This window comes from Bufo bufo, chromosome 1 (genome assembly GCF_905171765.1).
Source record: "Bufo bufo chromosome 1, aBufBuf1.1, whole genome shotgun sequence".
Taxonomy (NCBI): domain Eukaryota; kingdom Metazoa; phylum Chordata; class Amphibia; order Anura; family Bufonidae; genus Bufo; species Bufo bufo.
Window position 1 is genome coordinate 486,195,172 of NC_053389.1, and position 12,329 is coordinate 486,207,500.

At 37.7% G+C, this 12,329-nt stretch overlaps 1 protein-coding gene across 1 annotated transcript in view; it reads left to right on the forward strand.

Moving 5' to 3' along the window:
* Positions 1-12,329, forward strand: part of TRHDE (thyrotropin releasing hormone degrading enzyme) — a 1,599,235-nt gene that overhangs the window by 1,582,746 nt on the left and 4,160 nt on the right. The window lies entirely within an intron of this gene.

A 12,329-nucleotide genomic window follows, 5' to 3' on the forward strand; every position in this document is an offset into this window, starting at 1 on the left:
CTTTGTGCAGCCACCGCATTTACTATAACTTTCGCCAGAAAAAGGCTGGCGTAGACTTCAGTTTCTGGCCCACAGTCGGGCAGAGATGCACCTGATTTATTGAGAGGTTTCTGCCTCTTCACAAACCAGGCACATCTCAGTCCAATGCAAGATCAAGACTGGCAGATAGATCCGCCAGTTATGATATATCTGCCCCATTTTTTTATTTATATAGTAAGTTTTTACTTTTAATCCCCTAGCATTGTTAAACCTATTAAGGGTATGACTACACAGGTTTCCTGAAGCAGTTTTGTAAGGCAAAATCAGGAATGGATCATAACAGGAGAGATAAGGGGAGGGGTGGGCACAGGTGGGATCCGGTAAAGAATCTCCGCTGTGGGCCGTCAAATGAAAACACACAATCAGGTGCCACTCCCTAGTCAAAAGTTGAAACAACAGTACAGAAAGGTGTGTATCATTAGATACGTGAATTTTGTAGTGCAAGATAAAATTAACACATGTTAAAACCAAAGGATATTGTAATAAAAACAGTATACACTCACTTCACCGGGGGTAGTCGACAAGATAAAACTCAAGACACCTGAGACTTTGAATCCCCCTGGCCGGGATCGCATGTAGGAGTGTTAGAAATTGGCGGCGGCCCAAACCTGGAGGCTTCTGGTCAATCACTTTATTTCAAACAATATATGTTCCAACGCATTTCGGGAGTCTGAATGCCCCCTTCTTCAGGAGTGATATAAAGGTCCATACATAAAGGTAATCGCAAGAAAAATAATAAAAATAATAATCAATGAAGATTTGAGATAACGTGTAAATCCTTTTTGACATCAAATATAGAGGTTTAAACAAAGCATGTGGAGGGCGCAGGGTACATAGTTTAAAAGTATGAAAAATATAATAATACAAACCGGATTCCAAAAAAGTTGGGACACTATACAAATCGTGAATAAAAACTGAATGCAATGATGTGGAGGTGCCAACTTCTAATATTTTATTCAGAATAGAACATAAATCACGGAACAAAAGTTTAAACTGAGAAAATTTACCATTTTAAGGGAAAAATATGTTGAATCAGAATTTCATGGTGTCAACAAATTCCAAAAAAGTTGGGACAAGGCCATTTTCACCACTGTGTGGCATCTCCCCTTCTTCTTACAACACTCAACAGACGTCTGGGGACCGAGGAGACCAGTTTCTCAAGTTTAGAAATAGGAATGCTCTCCCATTCTTGTCTAATACAGGCCTCTAACTGTTCAATCGTCTTGGGCCTTCTTTGTTGCACCTTCCTCTTTATGATGCGCCAAATGTTCTCTATAGGTGAAAGATCTGGACTGCAGACTGGCCATTTCAGTACCCGGATCCTTCTCCTACGCAGCCATGATGTTGTGATTGATGCAGAATGTGGTCTGGCATTATCTTGTTGAAAAATGCAGGGTCTTCCCTGAAAGAGATGACGTCTGGATGGTAGCATAAGTTGTTCTAGAACCTGAATATATTTTTCTGCATTGATGCTGCCTTTCCAGACATGCAAGCTGCCCATGCCACACGCAATCATGCAACCCTTTACCATCAGAGATGCAGGCTTCTGAACTGAGCGTTGATAACAACTTGGGTTGTCCTTGCCCTCTTTAGTCCGGATGACATGGCGTCCCAGATTTCCAAAAAGAACTTTGAATCATGACTCGTCTGACCACAGAACAGTCTTCCATTTTGCCACACTCCATTTTAAATGATCCCTGTCCAGTGAAAACACATGAGCTTGTGGATCTTGCTTAGAAATGGCTTCTTCTTTGCACTGTAGAGTTTCAGCTGGCAACGGCGGATGGCACGGTGGATTGTGTTCACTGACAATGGTTTCTGGAAGTATTCCTGAGCCCATTCTGTGATTTCCTTTAGAGTAGCATTCCTGTTTGTGGTGCAGTGTCGTTTAAGGGCCCGGAGATCACGGGCATCCAGTATGGTTTTACGGCCTTGACCCTTACGCACAGAGATTGTTCCAGATTCTCGGAATCTTCGGATGATGTTATGCACAGTTGATGATGATAGATGCAAAGTCTTTGCAATTTTTCGCTGGGTAACACCTTTCTGATATGTTATGCACCACTATCTTTCTGCGCAACATTGTGGGAATTGGTGATCCTCTACCCATCTTGGCTTCTGAGAGACACTGCCACTCTGAGAAGCTCTTTTTATACCCAATCATGTTGCCAATTGACCTAATTAGTGTTAATTGGTCTTTCAGCTCTTCGTTATGCTCAAATTTACTTTTTCCAGCCTCTTATTGCTACTTGTCCCAACTTTTTTAGGATTTGTTGATACCGTGAAAATTGGAATCAACGTATTTTTCCTTTAAAATGATACATTTACTCGGATTAAAAAATTTGATCTGTCATCTACGTTCTATTACAAATAAAATATTGACATTTGCAATCTCCACATTATTGCATTCAGTTTTTATTCACAATTTGTTTAGTGTCCAAACTTTTTTGGAATCCGGTTTGTAATAAATACATTGGAAAATAGAAAAATAAATAAATAATTTTAATTAATTTATTTTAAGTAAATTATAATATGATAAAAGCAGAAAACAAAAGCCTTTTGACATCAAGCCAAATTAATTTAGACCGCCTATATCAATAATTCAGAGTACATACCTTCAGGAGTAGTACATTAAATGACAGGACCAATAGGTATAGGTGGTCCATAAGTAGATCGCACTCATAGGTGACTTTTTATAGTGTCACCCTTGGCTAAGGGGACACGTGAAAAATGTGCGGGCTATTTTCAACCGGAAGCGGACCACCCCACTTCCGGTTTTTTGAGGTTCACCATTAAATTAATGCAAACAAAAGATACCATATATCTATAAATATACTTACATTGAGGGGGAGATTACACCATCTCCCCCTTCTTATGGACAAGCATCCATTGGTGGTAATATTGCTGGCTCGTCTCATGGGGATCTGAATTTTATAACCGGCAGTGCATTTCAGCGTGGAATGCACCGCCATCTTCTTCCTATGTTGGGACTGTGTTCTCCACTGAGGAGCGACACGCCCGCATACTCTCCCTGCGCGTTCCCCCGAGGAGCGCCACCCCCCCCCACATTTTCATTGTAACGTGGAACACATCGCTCCTAGCTTACTTGAGCCTCCTATTACACTTCTATAGGGCTCCCATTCGTTTAAAAAGGTGGCTGGTGGTTGAAAGGGACTATTAGTATTGCCTACGCAGGGGTATATATAAAAAGTTTAGGTATATAGATAAAAATAATCTGATATATAGCTGTAAACTAATTACATAGATAAAATCAATAAACCTTGATATAAATGAATGTATGGATATAACATATATAAAATAATGTATTTAAAAAGTATATGTCAGAAATGCCCTTTCTTAGGGATAGGGGATCAGGGTATATATAAAATATAAAAAATATAAAAAATGTATCAAAGTGCATGTTCAGAAGGAATAAAAGCAGTACAAGGTAAGAAAAAATAAAAATGAATAAAGGGTAGACAAATCTTAGGCAATAAATGACATACAGTACAGACCAAAAGTTTGGACACACCTTCTCATTCAAAGAGTTTTCTTTATTTTCATGACTATGAAAATTGTAGATTCACACTGAAGGCATCAAAACTATGAATTAACACATGTGGAATTATATTCATAACAAACAAGTGTGAAACAACTGAAAATATTTCATATTCTAGGTTCTTCAAAGTAGCCACCTTTTGCTTTGATTACTGCTTTGCACACTCTTGGCATTCTCTTGATAAACTTCAAGAGGTAGTCCCCTGAAATGGTTTTCACTTCACAGGTGTGCCCTGTCAGGTTTAATAAGTGTGATTTCTTGCCTTATAAATGGGGTTGGGACCATCAATTGCGTTGAGGAGAAGTCAGATGGATACACAGCTGATAGTCCTACTAAATAGACTGTTAGAATTTGTATTATGGCAAGAAAAAAGCAGCTAAGTAAAGAAAAACGAGTGGCCATCATTACTTTAAGAAATGAAGGTCAGTCAGTCAGCCGAAAAATTGGGAAAACTTTGAAAGTAAGGGCTATTTGACCATGAAGAAAGTGATGGGGTGCTGTGCCAGATGACCTGGCCTCCACAGTCACCGGACCTGAACCCAATCGAGATGGTTTGGGGTGAGCTGGACCGCAGAGTGAAGGCAAAAGGGCCAACAAGTGCTAAGCATCTCTGGGAACTCCTTCAAGACTGTTGGAAGACCATTTCAGGGGACTACCTCTTGAAGCTCATCAAGAGAATGCGAAGTGTGTGCAAAGCAGTAATCAAAGCAAAAGGTGGCTACTTTGAAGAACCTAGAATTTAACATATTTTCAGTTGTATCACACTTGTTTGTTATGTATATAGTTCCACATGTGTTAATTCATAGTTTTGATGCCTTCATAGTCATGAAAATAAAGAAAACTCTTTGAATGAGAAGGTGTGTCCAAATTTTGGTCTGTACTGTATATATATATATATATATATATATATATATATATACAGTACAGACCAAAAGTTTGGACACACCTTCTCATTCAAAGAGTTTTCTTTATTTTCATGACTATGAAGGCATCAAAACTATGAATTAACACATGTTGAATTATATACATAACAAACAAGTGTGAAACAACTGAAAATATGTCATATTCTAGGTTCTTCAAAGTAACCACCTTTTGCTTTGATTACTGCTTTGCACACTCTTGGCATTCTCTTGATGAGCTTTAAGAGGTAGTTCCCTGAAATGGTCTTCCAACAGTCTTGAAGGAGTTCCCAGAGATGCTTAGCACTTTTTGGCCCTTTTGCCTTCACTCTGCGGTCCAGCTCACCCAAAACCATCTCGATTGGGTTCAGGTCCGGTGACTGTGGAGGCCAGGTCATCTGGCGCAGCACCCCATCACTCTCCTTCATGGTCAAATAGCCCTTACTTTCAAAGTTTTACCAATTTTTCGGCTGACTGACCTTTATTTCTTAAAGTAATGATGGCCACTCAGTTTTCTTTACTTAGCTGCTTTTTTCTTGCCATAATACAAATTCTAACAGTCTATTCAGTAGGACTATCAGCTGTGTATCCACCTGACTTCTCCTCAACGCAACTAATGGTCCCAACCCCATTTATAAGGCAAGAAATCCCACTAATTAAACCTGACAGGGCACACCTGTGAAGTGAAAACCATTTCAGGGGACTACCTCTTGAAGCTCATCAAGAGAATGCCAAGAGTGTGCAAGGCAGTAATCAAAGCAAAAGGTGGCTACTTTGAAGAACCTAGAATATGACATATTTTCAGTTGTTTCACACTTGTTTGTTATGTATATAATTCAACATGTGTTAAGTCATAGTTTTGATGCCTTCAGTGTGAATCTACAATTTTCATAGTCATGAAAATAAAGAAAACTCTTTGAATGAGGTGTGTCCAAACTTTTGGTCTGTACTGTATATATATATATATATATATATATATATATATATATATATATATATATAAATAGATAGTCTCTAGTGTACAGTAGTATATTATAATAAAATTATAAAAAATGTATCGACTTATACATATCCACTAAAGAATTATTAGGAACACCTACTCTATTTCTCATTAATGCAATTATCTTGTCAACCAATCACATGGCAGTTGCTTCAATGCATTTAGGGGTGTGCTCCTGGTCAAGACAATCTCCTGAACTCTAAACTGAATATCAGAATGGGAAAGAAAGGTGATTTAAGCAATTTTGAGCGTGGCATGGTTGTTGGTGCCAGACGGGCCAGTCGGAGTATTTCACAATCTGCTCAGTTACTGGGATTTTCACGCACAACCATTTCTAGGGTTTACAAAGAATGGTGTGAAAAGGGAAAAACATCCAGTATGCGGCAGTCCTGTGGGCAAAAATGCCTTGTGGATGCTAGAGGTCAGAGGAGAATGGGCCGACTGATTCAAGCTGATAGAAGAGCATGGTTGACTGAAATAACCACTCGTTACAACCGAGGTATGCAGCAAAGCATTTGTTAAGCCACAACATGCACAACCTTGAGGCGGATGGGCTACAACAGCAGAAGACCCCACAGGGTACCACTCATCTCCACTACAAATAGGAAAAGAGGCTACAATTTGCACAAGCTCACCAAAATTGGACTGTTGAAGACTGGAAAAATGTTGCCTGGTCTGATGAGTCTCGATTTCTGTCCAAATTTGGCGTAAACAGAATGAGAACATGTATCCATCCTCTGATGGCTACTTCCAGCAGTATAATGCACCATGTCACAAAGCTCGAATCATTTCAATCATTTCAAATTGGTTTCTTGAGCATGACAATGAGTTCACTGTACTAAAATGGCCCCCACAGTCACCAGATCTCAACCCAATAGAGCATCTTTGGGATGTGGTGGAACGGGAGCTTCGTGCCCTGGATGTGCATCCCTCAAATCTCCATCAACTGCAAGATGCTATCCTATCAATATGGGCCAACATTTCTAAAGAATGCGATCAGCACCTTGTTGAATCAATGCCACGTAGAATTAAGGCAGTTCTGAAAGCAAAAGGGGGTCCAACACTGTATTAGTATGGTGTTCCTAATAATTCTTTAGGTGAGTGTATATAGTATATTTTATTTTCAAAAAGGTATGTATGAGAGATATATGTATCCCAGTCTACATTATATTGCCAGTTGTTGATTGGATAATCCGTATTCTGTTATAGTGAAAAACAGCATACAGAATACATGCCTCAGTCAGCACTTTATCTCCTATTTTTATTTGGGGTCGAGATTTTTCGTATAGGATAGACCAATTAATAATTGGTGTATTCTAATGATTCATTGAGGCCGAAAGGGGTCAGGGTATTAAAACGAAAAATCCAGTACATCTTTTTCCAACACAGGGACTGATAAGATTGTGTATCACATTCAATCGGAGTGACTCGTAGGCCTGAGATATTGCAAAATGTCGGGGGACACTGTTGGCTGTTACTTTCCTTGTGATATTGCAGCGATGTTCGCTCATCCTTTCACGTAAGGATTGGATTGTACATGCAATGTAGAGGAGATTACAAGGGCACTGCAAGAGGTAGATAACGGTGGTCCCACAGTCCAATCCATATTTTATGGTGAGACTGTCACCACTTGAAGGAATTATGATCTCCTTTACGTTGTGCGCAATCATGTTACATCATTTACATCTGTTGATTTTACATTTCGATACCCCAGGGTTTTTTGCCGCATAGTTTTCCCTGATAGCTTCTTTAATTTTGGGCAATAGGGGGCTAACAGATTTTTTAGGGTCTTTGCTCCCCTAAAAATGATGATGGGGATGGAGGGATTAATTTGCCCAAGATGGGGTCTTTCGTCAGGATGAACCAATTTTCTTCTGATCAAATTATGTTGGGGGTTCAATGTAGTTACCATACTGAGGTGTTGGAATGCACTCGTACTTTCATCCTTGGGCATTTTAGTTTTAGGTAGTAGACTATCTTTTTGGGAGACTTTTGAAATTCTCTTAATTGAATCTTCCAAGAGTCTTCTTGGATAACCCTTTTATTGAAATCTATTCTTGAGTAAGTCTATCTGATTTCTCATCATTTGATTGTCAGAACAATTCCTCCTGATTCTCTTCATTTGACTATAGGGAATATTGCGCTTCCACTTGTAGTTTAAGTAACTATTGGCTTCTACGCTCTTGAAGTGGGTCTTGGTATTTATCTTTCTATTTTTAATAGTAAGATGTAGATCCAAAAAGACTACTTCTGTGGGGTCATATTCCAGGGTAAATGACAGATTCCAGTCATTTGAGTTAATCAACTCGATGAACTGACAGAGTTCATCAGTCTCTCCCTGCCAGATGAGGATGATATCGTCGATAAAATGACAATAAAACTTGATTTTAGGATGTGATAGCATTATTTTAATGGTGAACCTAAAAAACGTGGGGTGGTCCACTTCAGGTTGGAAATAGCCTGCACGTTTTGCACGTGTCCCCTTAGCCATGTGGACACTATAAAAAGGCACTTATGAGTGCCATCTACTTAGGGACTAGTGATGAGCGGCAGGGGTCATATTTGAATTTGTGATATTTCGTGAATATTTTGTAGAATATTCGTCGAATATTTGCAAATTCGAATATTCGTTATATTCTACGATTTTTTTACTTGAAAAATCGGCAAGGTAATGATCGTGTAATATGCGAATTTTTCGTAATGTAAATTTTTACTGCAAATTTTTCAACTTACAACTATTAGACAAAGAAGATTATAGCACTATATTAGCTAAGTTGCTATAACTTCGTTTTTTCGAATATTCGTAATATTCTAAAACAACAATAGCAATATAGCGAATATTCAAAAAAACGAAAATAGAGCAATATAGCTAATATAGTGCTATAATCTTCTTTGTTTAATAGTTGTTATTTTTTTCTCATCTGAAGTTGAGATTGGAAAAAAATTACAACTATTAAAAAAAAGATTATAGCACTATATTAGCTAAATTTCTCTATATTCTTTATTTTTTTGAATATTCGCTATATTGCTATAACTTTGTTTTTTCAAATATTCGTAATATTCTAAAACAAGAATATATAGCAATATAGCGAATATTCGAAAAAAAACAATATAGAGCAATTTAGCTAATATAGTGTTATAATCTTTTTTTTATAGTTGTAATTTTTTTCCAATCTGAACTTCTGCTGAGAAAAGGATTACAACTATTAGACAAAGAAGATTATAGCATTATATTAGCTAAATTGCTCTATATTAGTTTTTTTTTTCGAATTTTCGCTATATTGCTATATATTCTTGTTTTAGAATATTACGAATATTCGAAAAAACAAAGCTATTGCAATATAGCGTATATTCAAAAAAAAACGAATATAGAGCAATTTAGCTAATATAGTGCTATAATCTTCTTTGTCTAATAGTTGTAAGTTGAAAAATTCGCAATAAAAATTTGCATTACGAAAATTTGCAAACAACACTACTCCTAAAGTCAAATATACTGCAGCCTTCTCATTGGCCCACAAGCCTTAAGCAGGGAGGGATCATGTGTACTGATTTAAAAAAAAATTGAATATTCAAAATTACGGATATATCACTATATTCGAAATATTCGCGAATTTTCGAAGTACCTATATTCGCGATAAAAATTTTAATATTCGTGATCAACACTATTAGGGATCACCTATACCTATTGGTCCTGTCATTTAATATACTACTCCTGAAGGTATGTACACTGCATTCTTGATATGCGCGGTCTAAATTCATTTGGCTTTATGTCAAAAGGCTCTTTTATCATATTATAATTTATTTATTTATTTTATTATTTTTTCTATTTTCCAAGGTATTTATAATTATTATCTTTTTTTATACTTTAAAACTATGTACCCTGCGCCTTCCACATGTTTAAACCTGCGCCTTCTTTGTTTAAACCTCTATAGCTTAATGTCAAAAGGATTTACACGTTATTATGTTTAATCTTAATTGATTATTATTTTTATTATTTTTCTTGTGATTACCTATATGTATGGACCTTTATATCACTCCTGAAGAAGGGGGCATTCAGACTCTCGAAACGCGTTGGCACATATATTGTTTGAAATAAAGTGATTAACCAGAAGCCTCCAAGTGTGGGCCGCCGCCAATTTCTAACATTCCTATGTGCGATCCTGGCCAGGGGGATTCAAAGTCTCAGGTGTCTTGAGTTTTATCCTGTTGACTACCCCCGGTGAAGTGAGTGTACACTGTTTTTATTACAATATCCTTTGGTTTTAATGTGTTAATTTTATCTTGCCCTTCAAAATTCACATATCTAACGATACACACCTTTCGGTACTGTTGACTCAACTTTTCACTAGGGAGTGGCGCCTGATTGTGTGTTTTCTTTTGACGGCCCATGGGGGAGATTCTTTACCGGATCCTACCTGTGCCCACCCCTCCCCTTATCTCTTTCAACTGGGTGTGGGTCTTATCCCACCCCCACAAAACACCTGTGCTGCCTTCCCATTATAGTAACCTAAAACTAATCACCAGCAATTCATTTGCCTCTTTTTCACTACCTTTTTATCCAATTCTCTCTATTCACTCCACCCTCTTGGCTTTAGGTACTCTCTTCTAGTCTGGGTTTATTACCTGTGATTAGCTCTTTGTACCATATGCCTCTCCTTTTTAATTTTCTTTCTTTCTCATTTATAACAGAAGAGACAGTATAAAGGATAGATACTACTTCTCCTGTTTTTTTGCCCTTTAAAACATAACATTTATTAGTATTTGTAAAAATCCCACATGAAACAAATAATGAACTAGGATATTCTATATACATAGACTTAGGACTGATCCTACAAAGGTAGGTATTAGTACTTTTTCCACATTAGTGGTTACTCACGATACAGTTGAATAGGGTCCAAAACTATCTGTTATTCTCTCCTGAAGACAAAGGTAGATAGATAGATTGTTGTTGCTTTTCTTGCTCATCTAGGAGAGAAAAAAGGAGTGAAATAACAGTTAGGCTCTTAGGCAGTTGGGGATCTGTCCCTGATGATCTACACTTTCCCTGACTAAAAGCACAGTGATTGCTCCGAAAGTGGCGGCCCCACTTATCGGTGGCTGTGCCCTATTGTACTAATCCCTTCTTAATTTTGCCCCAATTACAGAAAATATACTGCCTCACTGCAAAAATATGTTGCGTGTCAATGTCAGACAGTCTTGTGTATGGAATACGATCTCAGTCACAGCGGAGGTGAATGTGGTTGTTGAAAAGGCAAAAAGAAAAATACCAATCTCAAATTGAATATAAATTGCTGAATTATGGTCCCAATGTTGGAAAAGATACTCGTCCTCAGTGAAAAAATTGTAAATGGTCCCGACTCGTTTCCCCATCCTAATTAAAAGGGTTCATCAAGGGACTCTTTTTGGAAGGCACAATGGCTATATAATGATTACAGATGCCAGCGGATATTAAGCTTGCAGCTGTATATAGCTTTATTCTTTTAACAGTTCTTGACTGATGCATATGGATCATGTGCTAATCTTTGGGACTCTACAGAACTGGGAAGTTCTTTATTTTTAACCCAATTTGTTTGCCACTTTGAAGAACTGTTTAGAGGGGGTGATTAATCCTACTTTGTATGATTTTACTAACCAAAATAAGGGGTTTAATACTGTAACTGTCATTTGATTTAAGGCCTCATTCACATGGTCTTTACCGGCTATGGCCTGTATGGCGGCCCGCAAACAGTGGGTCCGCAAAATGCGGGCACCGACCATGTGCTCCCCGCATGGGTCTGCAATTCGGAGCTGCGGTGCGGAACGGAGGCACGGAAACCCACGGAAGCACTACAGAGTACTTCCATGGTGTTTCTGTCCGTGCCTCCGCATCGCAAAAAAATGTAACTTGTTCTATTTTTTTATGGTGCGGACGGATCGCGGACCCATTCAAGTTGAATGGGTCTGGATCCATTGCAGCTGCCAAACAGCTGCCCCCATGCATTGGGGGCAGCAAATTGCGGTCCCCAATGCACTGAACGGCTGCACAACTGTCGTGTGCAAGAGCCCTTAGAACCATTTTCTCTGTGACATAAACTCCTGTCTTTTTAAAAGCTATGTAGAAAGCAAATAAAAAACAAAAACAAGTAAATATAAAGCAAGTTATTAGACATATATTAAGCATTTCAAAATCTTGTGTTAAATAAAAGAAACCTTGTTAAAGCAGTTCCTCCTCACTGCCTAAACAATTTATTTTCTTTCAGTAGCTGTCATGGAAGTGAAACCACTATTAATAATGAGCTGGTTGTCAGCAAAAATGAGATCATTTTTAATATTGTCTTTTACTAAAGTGGCATATTATTTTTTTTTTTATTAAATGCAATTCCATAAATATTGCCTTAACATTGTCTGTCAAACTGAAAAATAGCTAAATATTAAATAAATGTTCAGCTTTGAAGATAACAAAGCTGTTAGTGGTAGGTATGTATAGCATTTATTCATGGTTCAATACAAAATGAATATAAAATGTCAAAACAGGTTTCTTTTAGAGATAAGCAAACCAGTTTGTAATGAGCTGGGTTAGTAATGAACTTTGCAAAATTTAAGCTGGCATCCTAACCCAAACCCTAAAGTTTGTTTCAGATGAATCCAGTAAAATGGCGCACAGTGCCATTTTACTGTACATGTTGGTGGAAAGAACACTAGAAAGGAAGAACTTGAAAAAAGAGAAAGATCTTAGGGACAGTGTAAAATCACAACCAACTTCTATTCTACTGACAGGAAGAGTGAAAGAAAATGCTAGAATGAATAATTGTATAGAATAGGGAAAGAAGAATAATTGCGTAGAATAGGGAAA